The following is a 23,903-nucleotide window of genomic DNA, read 5'->3' on the forward strand; positions in this document are numbered from 1 at the left end:
CACATAGTAAGTAATAAATTTAAAGCATATGAATATGTCATATAAAAAACATATAAAAATATAAAAGATGTATAACTTAAAATTGATACAGGTTTTAAAGTGACTTTGACTACTGTGGTGTGTTAAAAATCATACAATAACACCATCTTGTGGTGCTAATTCATAAAATTGGTTTTAGAATAGGGATGAGGAACACTATTTTATATCCCATAAACATAGGTAATAATAAATATATTGCTCTTAATGTAAAATTAATATATTCAAAGTGTTTAAAATATATTATAGTTTTGCAGATCTTAATTTCAAAACAGGTTTTAAAGAAACCATTTTGTTTAAACCAGGGGGACTACTGGCATCTAAAATTAGTTGCCAGTATAACTCCTTATATTCTAGACGAGCTTCCCATGGTCCTCCCCTGGGGTCTAAAGGAACCACTTCTATAACAAAAAAATGAAATTTCACTTGGTCACATAGTAGTGTGCGTTTGTGTAAGGCCTTATTAACATTTCCTTTCCTCATGTCATAGGAATCATGTCACACATCCATCATAGTCATGTTTAAATGTTTCCCAAGTATAACGCCAGACGATAATCAGCATTAGATAGACTAAAAAGGATGTGTTATATTTATTGTGACATTTTCTGAAACAAAATGTATAAATAATCCAGCCTTTAAATTTCTTAGTTTGTAGTGATATTTGCTTCTAAAGTGATATGGACAGTTCCAGATTCAATCTGCTTTAACCCGCTCAGGTGTGGAGAGATCCATATCCAGGGGGCTGAAAGAAAATATAAAAGACTTGTGGAATTTTTTTCCTTTTCCAGCATGGGAAATTCCTGTTAGCATTTTTGTTCCGGCAACATGCATTGAGCCTGCAGCTCTGAAAGATGGGGAGCTGTTTACCTGCCTGAGGGGTGTACCCTTCTGCTATGTTCCTGTTGCCTGAGAGGTTCTGTTAATTAATTGGCCTTCATTTCTTGAGAGCCTTTAAAGACTGGTTGTGACAAGTGATCATTGTACTGTTTGCTGTAAGATCCTGTGTTTGTTTAAGGCCTTAATTTCTTGAAAGACCCAGTAGACTGGTTGTGGCAGTGACTGTTCTACTGCTTGCTACAAGATTCTGCATAATCCTCTGTTTAAAACAATGTGGCTTAATCAGCAAGAAATACTAATAAATATCTCTGTTTCTGCATACAAAATCATTGTGGCCTGCAATTGCTAATTGTGCAGTGTCCCAGTGAGAAAAAAGGGGGCTGCTAAACTCTGCCTAACACCCCTATGACCGGTTTACTATCATGTATGCGAACCGACTGTAGGCAAGTTATGTTTTGTGTGAACTGTAAATGCGAAAATGCAAAGACCTACTACTGAAAATGTCGAAAACAATGACCGGGAATGTCAAATTCGACTTAATTCGCACAACGTTAATTCGGTAGATGGTAGTTTTCTGCTCAATGAAGTGTGTTGTAGTAGCGGCAATAATTGCAAGAGCTGTAAGGATACCTAGCAGTATATTGCCATAGTAACATTAATGCTGTCCTCACCTGAATTACTGCATTACAGCTATCCAAACAACCCATGTCAGCAATTTCCAAGAAACCGTCTTGAAATTCAGCATTCTCATTTTATTTGCACCTCTGCTAACCCCGTGAAGTAACCGCCACCTCCGTTTGTGCACAGTAATATATTCATTATCCGCACTAGTTTCCATTCAAAACCATTTAATGTAGAAATGCACAAACACACATAAATACATTCAGGAAGTCTGAAAGTCACAATACATAATATCTCCCTTTAAAAGAACAGTGTTTAGCAACTAGGTCTACAAATCCCCTACACATGAGAGTATCCCTTTGGGAGAGACGTCTTTCAAAGGCATTCTCTTTCTCCTGCAGACATTTTCATTAGGTGATGCTGGAGCACAGCATAGCAGTCTGGAAACCACAGGTGTCAAATTGGTTTCAGGATGCGACATCGAAGAGAGGTGGAATCCTCTCCGATGTGCATCCCTGCATCCCATACTGCCTAGGTATCCCCAATAAGTAGGTTTCCTTAAAGAAGGAACACAAGGGCTTCACATAGTTAGGCATAGCATTTTCCATGCTAGTGAAGGTGGGTAATATGTCTTCTGGTGTGAGAAATGCAAGGGCAGGTATTTGCTTGCACAGCAAAGAGAAAGACATATTCTTACCAAATTCACTAGCCAAATGTAGTTTCTGTATCTGTAGCCAAATAATTTGACAAAAGTGAAACCAGCAGCCCTTGGCAGATGTACTAGAGAAATGTCATACTATAGAATTCACAGCCCCTTTCTCAAAATCACTGAGAATCATCCTGGGATTTAGAGTTAGATTATTCTCCTGACACATACTAAGTGCATTGACCAAAATATATCATATTTTATGTTTACTTGACCATACTGCATATACAACAGGAATTATTTTCCTATGTTAACTCCCCGGAAGTGGACAGTGAATACTATATATTTGTTTACATTCACGAGTGCTGATGGGGAATGTTCCATCCACTAAACAATATTGTGCAGCACGTAACATTTTTAAGTTGTTATCTGTAGTGAATAAGACAATGTTATTAGAGAACCCACCAACCCCATTGTGTTAAATTAGCAGTCTATCATTTTTTATAGGCAGCATATCTGGCGTTAGATCTTTCAAACTTTTAAAGTTCTGAAATGTGGATGTTTTCATCTTATTATGTGTCCTAATTACAGTCTGTCTCAAGGCATTAGTATTGGGCAGCTCTGTGGCAACATCAGTGGACGTGGTAGCTAACACCTTGGAAACTACCTTACAAGGATCCTCTATTGATTGATCCGTCTGCCTTTTAATAGTATGCCTTATCTTGTAGGCTTCCATTTTAACAGGTCAACACACCAAAAACGGACCAGCACGTACAGCATTGCGAAAATCTTTATTCCATCATAGTTCCATCAAACCATCTGAGCAGTGGTAACAACCATTGCTCAAGCAAACCGGTTTCGGCTAATGTAAGCCTTTATCAATGCACAAAAATGGAAAACCAACAAGAACTCCACCATTTTGAATGATACTTATAGTACACCTCTTAAAGGGCCATGCCCCACATGTTGAAATATATTACAAATCCAAGTGAATTAAACATATTGACCAAACCAGCATCAGTAATTGAGAACCAAAAAACTTGTGTAACAAAATACATATTAATCAAAAATATATATCTCCCAAAAAAATAGCACTAATAGGGATATATAAAAATTATAAATAATTCCATATATATATATATATATATATATATATATATATATATCATCTAATGTATGCATATTGTACAGACTAATGATGATGACTTGATTCAACAAGCCTAAATATAATATAAAGGCCATATCTTGCATATAATTATATATTAAATCTATTATATGCAAAAAATTGTAAGACCTAAAAAAAATTAAAAAAAATTCACCATTAGTATGAATACCAAAAACATGTGAAAAAACTTGTAATATTATAAGTGTATGGTTCTCAATATAATGGTTCTGATGTATTTAGTCCAGGTCTAAAAAGACCCCCCAATTTAGTGATCCATTTGTTCTCCATATCATTAAGTTTTTGATGCCATCCTGCTTTGAAATTTCTATGTAAAATAATTCTGTCTATTACCACGAATGTGAAAGTGGCAGAAGGATGTTCTAACGTGTGTTTATATAATGCATTGGTAGTACGTCTGTTCCTGATTGCACTCATATGTTCACCTATTCTAAGTTTGACAGACCTAGACGTCTGTCCAATATAAAATGCAGAACAGTTACATGTGGCCAAATATATTGCCCAATCCGAGCTACAATTTCCAAATATCCTAATATCAAAAACCTGAGAAGTGTTTTTGCTGGAAAATTCACTGGTTTTTGACATGTATTTGCAAAAAGAACAGTGGCCACATGGAAAGCAACCTTTCAGTTTATCACCAAATAAAGTAGTTTGTTGTGAAATGTGTGGAGTATATCTCTTGTAATGAGTGAAAAAAGAGTTCAGATTCCGACCCCTACGGTAGGAAAATGAACATTGCTCAGGCAATATTCTATTCAAAAGCTCATGTGACAATAATATGTCCCAATGTTGATTAACGATGTCAATGAAACGATTAGTGTTTGCCCCATATGTAGTTACCAACCTCAAAACTGAATTGTTCTGTGAAGCAGATTGAGCCATCTTCTTGGATTTGTATTCCAACAATTCCAAACGTGATAAATTGTTAGTAGTGTTCCTAGATTTAGAAATATTATATACATTATACCCCCGATTAACAAATCTGTTGGATAAATCACCACAAAAATAAGAACAATCTTCAGAGGAAGAGCATATCCTTTTCATCCTCATAAATTGAGATTTAGGAATATTGCTGATGATGTGGCATGGGTGACAGCTCTCAGCATGTAACAAAGTGTTGTACTGAGGAAATTTTCTATGGACTGACGTAGCTAAGGTATTGTCATCAAGTCTAGTAAACAAGACATCCAAAAATACTATACATGCATGTTCAATAGTAGCTGTAAATTTGATCCCAAAAGAGTTATCATTAAGATAAGTTACAAATTTAGATAGTTCTTCCTTATTACCACGCCACACCATCCAACAATCGTCCATATATCTCCTCCAAATATCAAGATGTGGTAAAAATGTATTATGTTGACTGTCATATATATATGTGGCCTCATAATAACCCATGAAAAGATCTGCATATATGGGGGCAAACGAGGCCCCCATTGCTGTTTCGTTAATTTGCCAATAGGCTTTGCCATGATAATAAAAAATGTTCTTACATAATACAAATTCAGTAAGTTTGGTCAAAAAATTATTGAACTCAGTTGAATATAACTTGGATTTATACAACCAGTATGATACGGCTAAAATTCCTAAATCATGGGGGATACTAGTATATAATGAAGCTACATCTAGAGTACACAACCACTATGAAGATTCTAACTGTGAGTCTTTAACAATATTCAGGAATTCAGTGGTGTCCTGAATCCGCGATCTAATGTGGCTCAACAATGGTTTTAAATATTGTGTAAGGAAGACTGATAGGGGTTCAGTTAAAGAACCACGGCCAGATACAATAGGCCTACCAGGAGGATTACGTGCATCTTTATGTATTTTAGGTAGTAAGTACAAATATTGTGGAATAGGTTCCTCCACCTTCATCTGTTTCGCTACCTGTTCACTAATCACCCCCTGGTTAACTGATACTTCCAAGAACCTATCAATTTCTTCCTTAAACTGTAAAGTAGGATCAATATTTAATTCCTTATAAAAGCTAGAATCAGATAATTGTCGTAAAGCTTCATTTATGTAGGCCTGATGGTCCATGACCACAATGGCACCCCCTTTATCGGCCATAGTAATAACCAACTCATGATTGTTTTTGAGTTCCAACAAAGCCTGTCTTTCCACTGCAGTAAGATTGTTAAATTGTGGTTGATAAACATTGGCAAAATGTAGTTCTTTCATTATACACTCCCTAAAGATCGAAACATGTTTATTCATCGGAGGAATAAATGAAGACTTTCCAAATCTAAAATCAGTTGATCTTTGAGAAGTATCACTGTCTGAAAAAAATATTTTGAGGTTTAGTAATCTACAAAAATCATTGACATCCTGTAATAAATGATTTTCCGAAACAACAGAACTTGGGACAAAATTCAATCCTTTATTAAGAAGTGCTATCTGTGTTGGTGAAAGGACAGTAGAAGAAATATTGTGAACATTATTTTCTATTTTACCATTTGTTTCAACAAATTTTGTAGAGTTGGTGTAGTTGAGCCTAGATCTATGTTTTCTGCCCCCCCTCCTCCTACCCTTTGATCTAAAGGGGGCAATTGTCTTCTTTTGGCTGCTGGGGACACCTGGCGTGAAGATACTTCTCCATCAGTAGCCGAAGAGGTTTCCTCTTCAGAGGTGGCATCAGATGGAATATTTTGATGTCTAAGAATTGACCTGGGCCGTTTTTTGTTCACATTCTGAGTATTCTTATGTTCACTAAATCTTACTGTTTTCTGACTAATAAAGGGTTTCCCTTTCTCGTAATCCATAAGGTCACGATGAAATTTATTAATCTTACGTTTCATGAGTTGTTTTTCTAGAATAGACAATTCTTTAGCCAAATCTGAGAAATGTTGAGAATAGAACTCCTGCTTATTAAATTGTTCTGCCTCCACACATAAATTTTGGATATCTGAAAGATGACTGGTAGTAGTTCTTTCATAATATTTTAACAGACAATCTACAAATTGCATAGAAGATGAATGTTGGGCTTCAGCCCAGTCTTTGGATAGCTCATTATCTATATGAGCCACTAAAGGTTGTAAACGCACTCTCAACCCCCTTGGTGTTATGTCCTTGGCTTTATAAGCTTTGAACAATTTCATATGTCATACATTAGAACGCAATATTTTCATCTGTCTACCAAGTTTTGTGAAAACAAAACTGCATTTATGTTGATCATCCTCTATGTGATTGGATATATTTGATCCAGTATTAGTGGTTAGGCCAAACACCTCTAAATTGTCTCTGTCGGATGATAGCCCATGTAGAATTTCGCTTAAGTCCATCATGAAATGATGTACAGAGAACCAAACTAATAATTACAGGCACTCTGGACAAATGAATTTCAGACTCCCCCAAACAGATGTAATCAATATTGGAAAAAAATCCAAAATGAAAATTGTGGATTGTTAAGGATGTCCCAAATGTAGTAGTAAAATCACCACAACTATATATCCATTGGTAAGACCCCCATTACAATAAGTGACCAATTCCGATAAGTGTTCAAAAGACAACCAGAAACAAACCTATGGATAGTAAAATCACAATAATATAGACCTAAAATTGCATCTAAGAATATTGGAATGATGAAAAATAAAAAATAAAGGTGTGTCTTGGTTGTAATTAATTTATATTGGGTTGAACTGTGAAGAGCAATCCCAAAATCATCTCACTGGATCGACATTCGTCTCATCCTGTATTACTGATACCAATAAATATCATTCTGCACACACCAAAATAGTTGGCCACCGTAAAGAGGTCTGATATAATTGCCCAATAAACTTTATAAAATAGTGTGGTGCTTACACTCCACCGGACACCCAACAACTACAAATATAAATACCAAATTGGTTCAATTAGACTACAATTCTGATGGGGATCCCCACAAACTCAAAGCACAGAATAGAATGCTCTGTCTGGTTGTAATTAATTTATATTGGGTTGAACTGTGAAGAGCAATCCCAAAATCATCTCACTGGATCGACATTCGTCTCATCCTGTATTACTGATACCAATAAATATTATTCTGCACACACCAAAATAGTTGGCCACCGTAAAGAGGTCTGATATAATTGCCCAATAAACTTTATAAAATAGTGTGGTGCTTACACTCCACCTGACACCCAACAACTACAAATATAAATACCAAATTGGTTCAATTAGACTACAATTCTGATGGGGATCCCCACAAACTCAAAGCACAGAATAGAATGCTCTGTCTTATGATATATAAATGGCGTTTGGCCACGACCCATAATACATGGTGATGTCAAAAAACTATAGTATCAAAAGACTATTGCCCTCATCCACATGTTAGAACCATAACAAGTCAAACCGATAAAAAATCCAACAAGAAAATATATGCCTACTGCTGATTCATTAGGCAGTAATATAGATATTAAGGCCTGAAATATGTATCTAATAGCCATATATAGTATAGCAATATGTGTAATCACATATATATAGCACTTAGTTAAAACATGCCCTAAACTATGTATTCTAATTCCTGCAGTACAATCATAATAATCGTTTGACTGATGTTAGCAAAAACATAAAGTATGAAAGGCATTATAATCTCAACATAGTACATTATAAAATATCCTCATATCCAATCTTCAAGAGTTCCATAAAAAATGCAATTTATGATATTCATGTCCCGGATAATATATAATCCAAATGCGAAGCCTGAAAAGATGTTAAACGCGCTTTGGACCAATCCTACACACATGAGGCCAAAACTCGCGAATGTCTTGATAGCGTCTGTCCAAATCGTTTACACAAACCACTAGTTAGCCAACCTCCAGACCAAAATTTGAAAATAAAAATATACAATGACCTAAATAAAGGACCAATAAGGATCCTTCATTCTAGTTATTTGTCCGCTAGTGCTTAGGCCTCTAACCATATAGTGTACAAAATCCAAAAAAATGAAATGTTTATGTGGCAGCACAGTACCTTTTGAAAAAAACACAATGTTCCGAACTAATTGTCCCAAAGGCCACCAAATAACAGGAAATGTTCAATAATTAATTGTTCGTCCACTAGTGCATAGGCCTCGGACCATGTAGTGTAAATTGTAGATGGTCCACGAAATCCAGAAAAATATAAAATGTTTATGTAGCAGCACAGTACCTTTTGATAAAAACACACAATATTCCGAACTAATTGTCCCAAAGGCCACCAAATAACAGGAGATGTTCAATAATGAATGTGTCGTCGATATAAAATCCAACCGACCGTTACTGAACGCCCAAAAGATGAGATCCAAAATGACTGGAATCCAAACGTTCCGAAAAACGAACCCCGACAGAATTATACCAAATAAACTGCAGGATACATACAAAATAAATGTACTGTGAAAAACTCTTCAAATAGATCCTTCTATAGTCTAAACAAAAGGCAATGCCCAAGATGAGGTTACTGGTGAAGTGGAACTGCAATCCAGGCGTTTCCTCAGTACAACACTTTGTTACATGCTGAGAGCTGTCACCCATGCCACATCATCCGCAATATTCCTAAATCTCAATTTATGAGGATGAAAAGGATATGCTCTTCCTCTGAAGATTGTTCTTATTATTGTGGTGATTTATCCAACAGATTTGTTAATCGGGGGTATAATGTATATAATATTTCTAAATCTAGGAACACTACTAACAATTTATCACGTTTGGAATTGTTGGAATACAAATCCAAGAAGATGGCTCAATCTGCTTCACAGAACAATTCAGTTTTGAGGTTGGTAACTACATATGGGGCAAACACTAATCGTTTCATTGACATCGTTAATCAACATTGGGACATATTATTGTCACATGAGCTTTTGAATAGAATATTGCTTGAGCAATGTTCATTTTCCTACCATAGGGGTCGGAATCTGAACTCTTTTTTCACTCATTACAAGAGATATACTCCACACATTTCACAACAAACTACTTTATTTGGTGATAAACTGAAAGGTTGCTTTCCATGTGGCCACTGTTCTTTTTGCAAATACATGTCAAAAAACAGTGAATTTTCCAGCAAAAACACTTCTCAGGTTTTTGATATTAGGATATTTGCAAATTGTAGCTTGGATTGGGCAATATATTTGGCCACATGTAACTGTTCTGCATTTTATATTGGACAGACGTCTAGGTCTGTCAAACTTAGAATAGGTGAACATATGAGTGCAATCAGGAACAGACGTACTACCAATGCATTGTATAAACACACGTTAGAACATCCTTCTGCCACTTTCACATTCGTGGTAATAGACAGAATTATTTTACATAGAAATTTCAAAGCAGGATGGCATCAAAAACTTAATGATATGGAGAACAAATGGATCACTAAATTGGGGGGTCTTTTTAGACCTGGACTAAATACATCAGAACCATTATATTGAGAACCATACACTTATAATATTACAAGTTTTTTCACATGTTTTTGGTATTCATACTAATGGTGAATTTTTTAAATTTTTTAGGTCTTACAATTTTTTGCATATAATAGATTTAATATATAATTATATGCAAGATATGGCCTTTATATTATATTTAGGCTTGTTGAATCAAGTCATCATCATTAGTCTGTACAATATGCATACATTAGATGATATATATATATGGAATTATTTATAATTTTTTATATATCCCTATTAGTGCTATATTTTTTTGGGAGATATATATTTTTGATTAATATGTATTTTGTTACACAAGTTTTTTGGTTCTCAATTACTGATGCTGGTTTGGTCAATATGTTTAATTCACTTGGATTTGTAATATATTTCAACATGTGGGGCATGGCCCTTTAAGAGGTGTACTATAAGTATCATTCAAAATGGTGGAGTTCTTGTTGGTTTTCCATTTTTGTGCATTGATAAAGGCTTACATTAGCCGAAACCGGTTTGCTTGAACAATGGTTGTTACCACTGCTCAGATGGTTTGATGGAACTATGATGGAATAAAGATTTTTGCAATGCTGTACGTGCTGGTCCGTTTTTGGTGTGTTGACTTGTTTTTTTCGGGACCGTGCACGCTTGTCTCACATGCGTGACTCTTTGGTTGGTTTGTTGCTGTCGCAGTTCTTCCATTTTAACAGGGTCAGGAGCATGGTAATGAGATGTACTTTTCATTAGTACTTCTCCATCTGGTAAACTCTCCGTTATACATCTCCCCTTACACTTCTCTTTATTTTTCAAAATGCAGCACCCATATCTCCTGCTTAATTATACTTTCTCTAGGTATCTGAAAAACAGAAACAGTTTTTGTTGCAAACTTTAACCTACATCTCATCTAACTACAGTTCTAACTGGTTTTGTAAGCAGAAACATACTTGGTATTTGTAAGCAGAAACATACAGTTGTTTGTTTATTTGGTATTTGAAAAGCAGAAACACAGCATTTGTTACACATTCTAACCAGTGTCTTACCTAACTATGGTGCTACTTTAACCTATTAGACTTAGTACATTGTTTAATTTATCGATTATGATCTGCCTAGACACTGTTTCCTATTCTTTGTGAATCTTTACTCTTCCCCAGACATTTATCTATGTACCTACTTATTGTACTATTTCTTGTACCCACTCTCTGTCTTCTGATAATCCTCCCACTACTCTCTGACTAATATCCTCTACTCTCTTAATTGTCTCCATTTCTCCTAGAGCTGTACTAATCACTTTCTGCTCACTGTCTATTTTTTCTCTTTGTAGTTTACTTGGGCCATCCAGAAGCCTCAGGATCACCCCCACTTCTGTTCTGAAGCAAATTTTCAGCAAAAGCTCAAATCAGCCCTGGGAAATCTCAACTTTTAAACACAAGCCTTCCAGTAGAATTAATTAGGTGAATGCTATTGAATTGTTTTTAACAATTTTCTCTTACTTTGTGACTGTCATTGTGAGGTGATCACAGCAACATTGAGTTCCATTTACCTTCTAACTTGGAGAGCTTTAATGAAGTCGGCCACTAGGTAGGAATATACTCTACTAATTGTACAAGTTCCTTATTCCCTCTGTATACAAACAGGTGAGCTACAGAGTGTAAGGTTAAAACTATTCCAAAAAAACTTTTAGTTCAGTCCCAATTCCCTTAGATCTACTCATCCTTAATGAGCTTGCCAGCAACATTTGGTTTATGTAAGCTAAAAAGCTCTAACATCGTGTATTGTCTTACTTACATTTTCTGGCTCCTGATTGTTTTTTTTTTCTTTTTGGAATCCCACCTGTTGGGGTTGTTCTGCCCGCTCCTTTCGCCCTTCAGGCTCACTCTGCTCCCCTACCCTGCCCTCATATCCCAACCGCACCCAGTGCTTCTACTCTTAAGCACTAGACTAACACTCCATCACTCTATCCATCCAATTAGGCGCACTTCCTGTTATCCTGTTTCCTCCTCCTAGACCTATAACATGCTTGTTCTTCACCTATCACTTCTTACTAAACTCATATTAAAATCGCACCTCACTACTTATCACCACAACACATTCCAGACACCCACTTTTCATCACACCACAAACCCACCTTACCATACTACTCCATGTACGTATCTCACCATCAGTCCTACACTTGTCAATATTACTAGCCTCAAATATTTTCCATTTAAATTAATACCTACTAAAGATGGTCAGTATAATCCTCAGTTATTCAACAATGAGCTTATCAAACAATTGGAACTACTTACCAACATTGCCTCTAAGCTACTGCTTAGTGGTGACATCCACCCAAACCCTGGACCACTCTCAGATAACACCAACCCATCTAATTACTCTAGTCTCAACACCCCCACACATCCAATCCTAAACAGAAAAAAATCAGACCTATTGCTAATGAACATTAATATTAGAAGTATAGCCAACAAATTGGACATCCTCCATGCCACTCTAGCTACATACTCCCTAGACATAGTCATAATCACTGAAACATGGTTAAAACCAAGTACAGAAGATAATGAAATACCACCCCCAGGTTACTCCATACTACGGTTGGATAAACTCAACAAAAGAGGAGGTGGAGTTGCTGTCCTCTTTAAATACCATCTCACTTTAACTTTCCTTGAATGCATAACCCTACAACTGGACAGTGCAGAAATCATCTATATCACACTAACCATAAATTCAAGAAAAACACTTAATATAATTAGCTACTATATCCCACCTGGAAATAATGTCCCAGTTATAGAATGTCTGTTGCACTGGGCAAGTAGTACCCTTAGTCAGGAGATACTCATACTATGTGATTTTAATTTAGACTGGTTTGCATGTGATACAGATCACCTCATCCATCACATAAACTTGCATGGTTTTACACAAACTATTCAAGAACCTACCCGAATAGATAAAGCTAGTAAAAAACAATCCACCTTGGACTGGACATTGTTAAATAACTCCTCTCATTCATTCCAGTCAGGTTGCCTTCCTGATGGTCTGAGCGACCACCTACCTACATTTCTTATACAACAACACATATTCCCACCAAAACCTACTATGTTTAAACAACTGAGAAAAAAACATAACTTTAATCTTGACAACTTCCTAGCTGACCTTACAAGGTGCAATTGGACTCCACTCAAGTACCTTGACCTAGATGATGCAGTGAACCACTTTAATAAATCTTTCTTAGATATATTAAATGCACATGCCCCTGTTAGAACTATCAGAGTAAAATCAAACTATGCCCCCTGGCTAAGCAGAGACACTAGGGCCCTTCTGAAAACTAGAGGTAAAGCCTGGGAACTATGGTATAAGACTAACACAGTAGTTTCTAAACAACAGTATCAAGAACTTATAATAAGTAAGGCAAAAAACAAATAAAACAGGATAAAATAAATTTCTATCATAACATTCAAAACACGTTTCAAAAAACACTCAAAAATTCTGGCTGGCTATAAACTCAGTCCTTCACCCAGGAAAATCTACTACACCAATGCCAAACATCCAGAACTATTCCGATAGCATGGTTACCATTTTTAACAAACATTTTAGTGAATCTATAATTGCCCTTTTTAAACTACAAACCCCTACTCCTGATACCAAACCAGCCAAGTCTACAACTAGCAATGCCTCATTCTCTTTCTCCCCAGTTCCTGCAGCCACTATAAAAAAAAACTACTACAGAAACTAAAACCTACTACACTTGCCGCAGATAACTTACCCAGTTAATACCTCAGAACTGCAGCTGAATCTATAGCCTTCCCTGTATCAATCCTTATAAATAGATCCATTCTCGAAAACAAGGTCCATCAACTGTGGATAATTTCCCATGTAATCCCACTTCATATAGGGGGACCGTCCACAGAACTGACAAACTGTCGGCCAATTGCTATTCTTTCACCTCTTTCTAAGCTACTCTAAAGGTGTATTAATCTCCAGGTCATGAAATTACTACTAACAAATAACCTTCTCACAAACACTCAGCATGGGTTTTGCCCATCACATAGTACTACTACAGCTCTCTTATCCTTCACTAATACCGTAAACCATCACAGGAATAACAACAGTGTTGTATCTGACATCTTTCTAGACCTGTCAAAAGCTTTTGATATGGTCTCCCATTCCAAACTTATAGATGTACTAACTGAACTATCCTTCTCACCATCTGCCACAGCATGGTTTCATAACTATTTATCTGGCTGTCAAAATCTGTTCTATGGCAGGATGATCTATCTCCATGGCTTCTTTTATCCATTGGTGTCCCCCAAGGATCTATCTTGGGCCCTCTCCTTTTCTCCCTCTTTACTAATAATCTACACACAGCTACTCCACATGGTTCTATAAAACAGTATGCAGATGACTCAACACTTATCTGTGCTGCCACTTCTCTATCAACTCTTTATTCTCAAACACAGGAATCTTTCACTTCTGTTGAAACATGGTTAACCAATGTCCATCTAATCCTGAACCCAAACAAAACTAAATTATTACTCTTCCTCTTCTAACAAGACATCTGTCTCATGCCCAACATTTAACATAATAGCCAAAGACAGTACTGTGATCTCCCCAACAACCCATACAAAGCTTCTTGGAGTGGAATACCCTAAATTTTGACTTGCATGTCTCCCTAACTATAAAAAAAGTCCATAAGAAACTTGGAAGTCTATATATGCACAAAAGGTTCCTGACCACAATGGCCAAAATTACATTAGCACAAACCCATCTGCTCTCCACTCTACTATATGCCTCTCCAATTTTAACTAATCTGAGGAAAACTGACGTATCTAAGCTAGAAGCATGTTATAATAAAATTGCTAAATATGCATCTGACTGCCCATATAGAACACATCATTGTACAGCTTTAAGGATACTAGACTGGCTTGAGCTTCCCAACATTATTCTTTGCAACCAACTCTATCCAACTCACAAAATTGTAACACAACCAACTAGAACCCCTGCACTACAGACCTCCCAACCGTTCCGAATTACTCGGTTTTTACCGAGTTTTGGGGTCCAAATGAAGGGATGCCACGATTCCCGAGTGGCACCCCTTCATTTCCGATTTTTCTTCTCATTTTTGAAATTTTCGCGCTGTCGGAGCTGACGTCATCACGTGCGCAATGACGTCAGCTCCGCCAGGCTACCAGCCAGTCGGAATTGAGCTCAAGGAGCTCACACCATCATTTCCGGCTGGCTGAAATGGCGGTGGGAATTCAAGCAGTTAGAGAGCTGGGATTTATAGCGGCAAGAAACATTTCCGGCTGGCTGAGCAGTTAGGCTGGGAAACAGCTGCAAGATTTCCCCAAATCGATTTTCCCCTGACAGTGCGGCAGTTAGTGTTAACGGCCAACAATATAAGTGACCTACCCCCACTGCAATTGAACCTGTTGAGCGACTTGGTGTACTGTACTTGGATTGCAGCAACAATTCCATCAGTGACATTTCCGACGGAACTTTTGTTAATCTTGCTCGTCTGGTGTACCTGGATCTTAGTAGAAATCGGATCAGCGGCAGCCGGATTTCAAGTGGCACTTTCACCAACCTGGGTAATCTCATAATGCTTCGGCTGGCTGACAACCCTGCACTGAGCGAGATTGATAGCGATGCCTTTGGCAACAACACGAGTTTGCAGCATCTTGATCTAAGTAGGGATAACCTGAGCAGTTTGGACGCGGCCACGCTTGGGGACATGACCGCCCTGGTCTCAGTCAGTCTCAGCGGTAACCCCTGGAGTTGTCTGTGCCACCTGGAGGACTTCAGTAACTGGATGCAAAGCAGGGAGAGCAGCGTAGCAGGTGAGATTTGACAAGGGTAAATGTCTGTATTGGGAAGTGTGTGTGTTTGTGTATGGAGGGGGTCCTTGGAAATATTGTATAAATTCACATAATCGCTTTGAAAAATGTCATATCTGCTTCCTATGGAAAGTATGACGTGCGTAGTAGTATAAAATGCATTTTTACAGGACACCGAATCAGGATATATAATTGCACTTTGCCAACTTAAGATTATACAACAATGACTGCTAGAGTTGTGTGCCACATGCAGATTAATACAATCTCAGCAAATTTAAAATTAGAACGTACACATTTTAATTAACCGTCATATTTAAATAACAGGCTTTTAGTGACAATCATTCAGACGTTACTTGCATGCAAGTCATATATTTATTTGGCCAGGAACATGTAGGAAATATGCTGGTGTTATCTCTGCACTACTGGATAGATAGCTTCACACTATCACTAGCAGCCCAGCCACAACACACACACACACACACACTTACAGCCAGGATTAATGGGCCAACGATGAACAGAAGTCCAGGTCACTGTGCATATGGATTGCTTTTATACCAAAATTCCAGGCCAGAGTGGTGTTGAGTCCATTTAGTATGAACTTTAGTTTTAGTGCATGCATCTATCCATTTTTCCAGGAATTTTCTTTTTTATAACAGCTGTGATTATTATTTACATATCAAATTCATGCCAGTGGATGAAAAGTTTTATTTCATTCTTGCTGATCTTTTTATGTACAAATTTGAACATAAATATATAGAGATATTTCATAAGACACATTTCTGGAGTACAGTGACATACAAAGACATCATGTGGATGACTAATAGATGGTGTGGAAGGACATTTGTCTTATTTAAACTGAAATACCTTAGGCACATCCTAAAAATAAAAACATAAAAATTGACTAAAAACACAGAATGAGACTGGGCAGTTTGTGCATAAGACTAATGCTCTGACTTTTTAATGAGTTGCTTTCTGTGCCAAGGGAACTGGGTTTGAATCTTTCCACCTTCATTCATGTACTGTCAGCAAGTCACTTAACCAGACAAATTTATGGGGCAGTTGGGAATTTGACCTCTTCTCCTGTACTTCATGTCTAGTGTGTGTTGTATTATACAAGGAATATAATTTAATAAAGTCAGGAAGGTGTATAAAGAAAAGAACACATGTATGGTTCTTGTTTTGTGTGCAAGGGGCCAATGATTTGAAAACAGCCCAAAGGTAATCTTTATCCACCACTGGCCAGATGCATTTTCTTTGGATGTGGTGTGTGTGGGTTTCAATGCTGTTTCAATGAATGTGAGTTTCAAAGGCAAAGTTTAATGTCAAGCCTATTTTCATTGTGAGACAGTATTGCTTTGTTTACCAGATGTCTTTTATTGTTTCTGCATTGTTGTGCTGTAAAATGTAAAAATAGAATTCAAATCATTGTAGAAGTAAAGCAGTATGCATACATTAATAGTGTTTATGGTAAATGGGGCAAAATAGCCAGGTAACAGGACACCGGAATGGCTGCAGGGGGACTCTGGTGCCATGTTTTGGTTGTCTGTTCTTCAATTTGTGTTTGAAAGTTGGTATCCCACAATTCCATTGGAGTGGGTGGGGTTACATAATCATGTATGCAAATTAGATGGTAATCAGCGTACAGATTTGTACCTATTTTTCATGGGCCTTGTCCAGATTTTTGATGTTTCCAGGTTGAGAGGTATGCTGCACTACAAAATCTCATCCTTCCTTAGAGTTCCAGCAGACCACTTTGCTCTAACAATAAGAACTTACTCACCGTCTCCAAGGCCAACAACACTAAAGGAGAATCTTTATTTTCCAGCTATATATCTCTTATATGGAGCTCCCTTCCTAAATCCAGTCTCTCAATCTCATCCACTAACCACTTTAAGTCATCACTTAAAGCTTATCTAAAAATAAGTGGCTATGTTCCTGTACTAACCCCTCATGAGTGCTCTGATACATCACAGTATACCCAAAACCTATCCAACTTCTCCCCTGGTGTTTAATCCTTTGTTCCTACTGACCTGTCTTAACCTTATATCTTGACATAAGTCATACCTACAAATAGTACTACCTATGTTCAAAGCCTAGGTTTTGTTGTCAAGATGTAACAAATTTGTATGTTCTTATGCATACTACATTTTGTTTACTTTATACCTTATTGATTATTGTAACGTGTGCATGAAAATTTACTGTTACTCATGGAGTTTTTCTTCCCGGGCCTCCGCTGAAAAAGGACCTGTGTCCAGTCGGACTTTCCTGGTAAACAAATGTTAAATAAAATAAATAAATAAATAAGTAAATAAATAAATAAATAAATAAACAGTACTGGTATCAACTGATAACCAGCATGTCTCAACCCTTTTGTGTTGTTATAGTGCTATATGGCTGTTCCAGAATGCCTGGACTGCATGCATTATCCACAATCTCCTCGCCCTGTCAACAAATGTTTAAAAACCATTGCCACATATTTTACACATTTACACTTGTTGTACAACATACATATTGCACTATGTACAATTATGGGTACCTGCAACTGCATACTGCAGATAATTCCCTTTCTGGTATGAGTAGTACATGTTTGTGGTTGTTATTCCCTTTCCATACGTTAATTGCTAGCAGTTCTGCTATAGTCACTCATCAGCACTTAATGGTTACATTATTACAATTGCGCCCAATACTTTGATCACATAATTATTGTCAAAAGTCTGTTGTGTGAAATCTGCTGGTTGTTCGCACAGGTGGAATTCGTTTTAAGTATTTTCATCATATAATATGCCAAATCGGTTGTTTCGCATTTCCCAGAATTGCACAAGGTAGGATCGACAAAATGATAGTAAACCCTATGACCTTGTTAAATGCAAATCAAAATAACTGTTGTGGATATCATTCAAATAGACCAGTTTACAGCAACTACAACAAGCTTAATTCCAGACTGCCTAAATCACTGTTGTAAGTGGCATTTCATCATGTGCATGAAAAGTGTGCTGCCATATCATTACATATCCATATACCCCTTCAAATAAACTGGCAAATAACCTGTGTATCATAACAGTTAAAACAGCAACCTTCAAGACATAGAGTTAATAACTGGTTAAGGCTTCATCTACAAAAGAGTGTTTTTGTTGACTCTGCATTACCAGGTGGTCATAAACGGATATGCAGAGTTTTTTTTGTTGCTTGCCTGATTACTTCCATGTACTATTAAATATGACATGAAGTCAGCCTTCTGATCCAGCACATTTCATTGTTAAGCATGAAAACAAAGAAAGTTCCAGCACACTAAAAGATGAAGTTTTTTTTTATTTTACCTGACAACCTACCTGAACATGAAAAACTGGTTTGGTCTTCACATCTGCTTCAAATTCAACAATTACGTAAAGCTATGCTGCCAAATCAAGCGCTTTGTGTCCACAGAGCATTATCACAGTTCTGCTTGTCTTAATTGGAGACTTTTAAAAAATGTATTCAGTTATGTCATGTCATTTGTGCTATATTGCAATAACATGTCCATCTAACAATTATAAGCATTTTATTATTTGAATAACTGACCTTAATAAATATGTATTTCAGAGTTTAAAAAGACATAAAAGGAGGAATATTGTAGTGGAAATGCATTGTGTGCTCATTGCTTACAGTTTTGTAACCTCAGACTGAATTTTTTATAACAATTGCAGTCGTATTATTTTTCTTTCTGTCTCTGCTTGAGAAAGCAGGAAGGCTAGAAAGCCTCTGTTTGTGATAGTATTAAATCTAGAGAAAATAATGTGCAGTGACACCTGTTGATTTAAGGCAGCTATTCTCGTATCACCAAATGCATTTTATATAAGGTTATTGGTTTAAGATCATCTATAAGTAATGTTCATTTGTGATTTGCACAGTAGAGCTGAAATATGAGTTTCCTGACTTCTTTAATAACTGTACATGCTTACATATATGCTTTGCAACTTGTCTCAGATGCAAAGTCGGTGTTTCTGCAAGGCTAGATGTGTCATCATATATTGTTTTACTAAACATGCACTTCTAGTCTGGATCACACATTTAAACTAAGCTATCAAGCAGATGGACTACGACTTATGGCTGTTTAGCTTTTCTTAAATGGTCTAAATGTCTTCTCTGTGCTCCATGTTCCATACTAACTATATGTATACCTCAAGGCCCAGCTTCTGAAACAATTTAGCCTAGTTACCTGTTGTCAGTTCAGTAGTCTCTGGCCAGTAATTGCTGTTGTGTGGTAAGACTTCTATTTATTTATTTGTTTTTGTTTACCAGAAAAATCCAACTGGGTGTAAAATGCCGCAGTGGCCTATGGAGAAAAGCTCCATCGTATTTGCAACTTGAAAAAATGACATACAAACACAAGGTTATAACCAAGTGGTACATTTTACAATGAATACCATTAACTGAGGTACAACTACTTGTGAAACATTCTAAATCCATGCAAAAGCAACATATGCATACAAGCTTTGTAAAAAATGGTGTAGTTTGCAGTCAGTACATTTAGGTGAGATTTTGTTAGCTTTGGAACATACTACCTTAATATAAAAAAAGACATTGTGTAAAAACAGCTGGTTTTGTCTTGTTTGTCATTCTGCTGCTGAAGATAACATTAGGTAAATTAGGCAGGTTTTCGATGTAGCTTGTAAAAAGCATAGTAACTTGTTTGAGGCTAAATAATTAAAAGGTAACATATCCTGCCCAGGAAATGCACTTAGGAGAGTAAATGAGAATGGAGGGTGTCAGGAGAGAGTTGCCAACAATCTAGGGGTGAGCACCTACATATCCAATAGGTTTTTCAAGCATTCTTATACTTCAGATTTGAATGGTGTTGTTGGTTTTCAGTTTGACTAAAAAAACAAGATGAAACTATAGCTAGAAAAGAACCCGCAAACACTTTTTCTTAGCGTTGTTTAGTATTTTCTGTTGGTTTGTTTTTTAGTTTTCCAGTTGTTTAGTATTTTTGTTGGTATCTTGGTTTTCAGTTTGCCATCATGAGAGGTAGATAAAGTTCTAGATTTTTTAAATGTAACTCTAACAAATATAAGGCATATCCTACAGTGTTGTGTGACTTATTTTTAGAAGCCATTTGTCTGTGGAGCAAAGAGGTGTTGGTGATGAACAGAGATGTAGAATGTTGGATAAGGCTGGACATGTAGTGGGTTTATATACCAGACTGTGGCCTACAAGCAGTTGAGATGATGTGAAGTGGGGTTTAGTTCAAACCAGTTTACCTGTTAAAAGTATGTGCAGTGATGGGTTCCGTAAGGTAGGCAGGTGGTGTGTTTTGCTGTTAGCATTATAAAAAGTTTTATTTTTAGTGTGGTTTGTAGGTTGATGAGGACAGGAGAAGCTTATTGGTGTGATGAAAGTTGTTAGAATCAGTAAATGTCTTGATGTCCTTCTATATCACTGTTGCAGTATTCTTTACAATGGGGTTCCCTTGCCTAGGGCAGCCCAACATCCAGCCAGTATACCAAAGCCTTTAGGTTGTAATGGATATGCCATACATCACAGGTATGCTCCCTGTGCATGGAGTAGGGCATAAATATGACATCCAGACATACCATCCCCAGTTGTCACCAGTCTGAATTCCATCTTTGATCGTCGGTCTGAATACTTGTTCATCTACTGGTTACCTAGCCACTTTCAGATAAGTGATCTGTTGGGGTTTTTGTTTTTCTTATCATTCTGACTTGTTTTAGTCGTTGGTTTCATGACATCCAGAAAGGGGAAATGCCAGTGTAGGAGACAGCTTCCCCATAATGATCATGACAATCAGTGTTTGTTTCGCTTAGGTGCTTCCCACAACCATATGTCTTGTGCTCTTTGCCAGGCTTTTGTTCCTAAGACATTGTGTACTTGGCTCTTTTCTTTAGCTATTTATTTGGAAAACCAATGTCCTAAGCTGTTAGCTAAAGACTCTGTGGAAGTATTCCCCGGCCTGAAGGTCAACTGTCTGCAAAGAAGACTAAGAAAGCTCAGTCAGATTCTTTGGCTGTTCCTCCTCCACATGACATCTATCTTGAGGTTAGTGAAAACCTGGAGCATCATACGGATTCTTAGATTCCTCTGCCCCAACTGCTTCAGAGGCTGGCATGGATCCGGCTTCACGCATGTCCATGGATGCTTTGCAGATGTCTGCTTCGAATGCTCAGGAGGAATCACAGCTGATAATTACCAAAGGGCCTAGGAGTGTTCCTCAGATTTTGGTAAGGGAAGAGATACCAACTACTCTTATTGAATGCCATCATGGGTCAGAGCCTCTTAAAAGACTTACATCCCCCTAAAAAAAGAAGCAAAATAACAAGCATATTTCTCATGCTCCTAACGATTCTCAGAGTGAATGGTAAAACTTCACTCAAAGTCTGCTTAATGCCCTTATGGCTCTGAAACCTCCTCAAGGGGTTTCTATTCCTGCTTCTTCTTGTCCTTCCACCCCTCTTAAGAGGCCTAGGGAACAAGATTCCTCTGAAGAAGATGAAGATTCTGATGAATCCCTAACTTATTCTTTCCAGATTCTTTCTCCCTTAGATTATGGTTTGTAGGAAGTGGAGTCTTTTAGCCCTGACTCTCCTTTTGAGGAGATTTCTTTTGGTGACACAGTTTCCTGAATGATGGAAGTTTATAAATGGGATTGTGCTCAGGTGTGTGATGTTCAGAAGAGGTACTATGAGCTTCTGCAAATGGAGTTTCCTAGGCCCTCTGTTGTCTGTCCTGTTCTTGCTGCATTGCTGGATGCCTTTTTACTGCTGCTCATGATCCTCATTCACAGAACCCTGATCCCCAAAAAACTGATAGGTTTTATAAGGTGTCTGATTATTAGAAGTTTTTTTTTATAAATGCCCCTTTGCTAACTCTTCTATGGTGTCAGTTGCCTCTGACAAGCCTTCTAAACAGTTGCCTTTTACAAAGTTGCTTCTCTCTGATAAAGACAGCAGAACTATGGAAACGTTGGGTAAGAAAGTGTATAATTCTGCTACTCTGGCCTTTAGAGCAGTGAACTATCAGATACATATGACCACATATATTTTGGCTTTTCTCTCTCTCTCAGGTCTATCAGGTTATTTTAGATCTTCCTGACTCCAAGGGGGAGGCCTCAGCCCTTTCTTTATTAGGGATGTCTTCTCAGGTCGCTCACCATTCCATTAAATGCAGCTATGATGCAGCTGATGCCTTGTTTAGGGCTGCTGCCTTTGGTTCTGTATTGAGGAGCTATTCCTGGCTTTGGCTTCAATCTTTGCCTGATGATATCAAGACTGAGTTGATGCATGCTCCTCTGGATCATAAACATCTGTTTAGTGCTGCTGCTGCTGGGTTGTTTAGGTCCCTCCAGGAAAAGGGTAAAATTTTACAGGATCTGAAACATATTTTTGTTTTACCTGTTCCAAATTTCAAAGGAATTACCCCCAACAAGCCTGTTTTTATTTGTAGACAATCTCACCCTCCCATCAAGGTAAAAAGACTGCCCATACTCTGGAATAAGCTTTCCATTCATGTCAAGCAGAGCACCTCACTGGCCCTCTTCAAGAGAAATCTTGACAAGTGGATGGGTAACAGAAAGTTCACTCCAGGGATCATTCCAGTTGCATTACTGGATATGGGCACTGTGAACTAACATCGAGTGGCACGATGCCTGGGCAATTTTTTGGGGGCTAGGCTTGTAAAGGCTCCAGGGCCATTAGCCTAGTACAGACCTATGAACCTGCTATGGGTACCCAGACCCCTTCAGCTTAGAAACCTCCTTTTCCAGATAAACCAGGTGCTGTCTGACTATCCTTGACCTGCTCTTCTCAGTCACATTTCTATCTTTCTCTTCACCTTTTCCTGTCCATTCCTGTTTGGTTAAAGATCACCCAAGATTCATGGGTTCTTTCTACAATTTGTCAGGGGTATTACATGGTTTGAAAATCTCCCCCTTTTGGGCATTCCACAGCCTCCTCAGGAATAACTGCCCTTCTTTCCAGAGGTATGTCAGGGTTTGCTGACTCAGGGACCTATTCAAGAAGTTCCAACTCCTCAGAGGGAGAAAGGGTTTTACTCCAGAATGTTCTTAGTCACCAGGACTAGTCACCAGGAAAGAAGGCACATGGAGACCCAATACAAAAAAATAAGAAGACAAAGAGAAAAAGTTGAAAAGGAGATTAGTAATGGAGAAGTTAAAGAAATAGAAACTGAGGTTATGAAGTACCTGCAAAGTGAAGGATTCAGTGTAGAATATCTAATTCAGAAAGCACCACAACAGGATAGAACAATGGATATCCGTATTAATTGGAAACCAGTGGAACAGAAAGCAATTAGTCAGGTGCCATATAAAGATAATTCGAAGCCTTCCACAGGAAATCAGTATAAATGTTCACTTGAAGCCAGACAGCAAGAGAAGGAACA

The 23,903-nt window shown here is 37.5% G+C and overlaps 1 protein-coding gene across 1 annotated transcript in view; it reads left to right on the plus strand.

Annotated features, from left to right (window-relative positions):
• The window catches only part of PIK3AP1 (phosphoinositide-3-kinase adaptor protein 1), a 1,872,143-nt gene that overhangs the window by 574,295 nt on the left and 1,273,945 nt on the right, over nucleotides 1–23,903 (plus strand). The gene's annotated exons all lie outside the window — the stretch shown is intronic.

This window comes from Protopterus annectens, chromosome 14.part0 (genome assembly GCF_019279795.1).
Source record: "Protopterus annectens isolate FY-2018-M chromosome 14.part0, PAN1.0, whole genome shotgun sequence".
Classification (NCBI taxonomy): domain Eukaryota; kingdom Metazoa; phylum Chordata; order Ceratodontiformes; family Protopteridae; genus Protopterus; species Protopterus annectens.